Source organism: Penaeus monodon, chromosome 30 (assembly GCF_015228065.2).
Source record: "Penaeus monodon isolate SGIC_2016 chromosome 30, NSTDA_Pmon_1, whole genome shotgun sequence".
Lineage (NCBI taxonomy): Eukaryota > Metazoa > Arthropoda > Malacostraca > Decapoda > Penaeidae > Penaeus > Penaeus monodon.
In genome coordinates this window covers 12535844-12536060 of record NC_051415.1, presented here as the reverse complement: position 1 = coordinate 12536060, position 217 = coordinate 12535844, and positions in this window count along the sequence as shown.

Sequence of the window (217 nt, the reverse complement as noted above, 5' to 3'; positions counted from 1 at the left end):
TTCAAAAAAAGTGACTGATGTTATCTTTCCCTTTTTAATCTCACTTAATTTTGTTTCGAAACTCGTTAAAGTTACTGCCACATTTACAAGTAAATGATGAAAATAATTCCAGCTTATGAATCTGAATAGGAAAGGGAATTAATGAACCACTGATCAAGGAGGATGCATCTGTAACATAAAAAAAAATCGACGGCTGTGCGAATTCCTTTACCGTAGT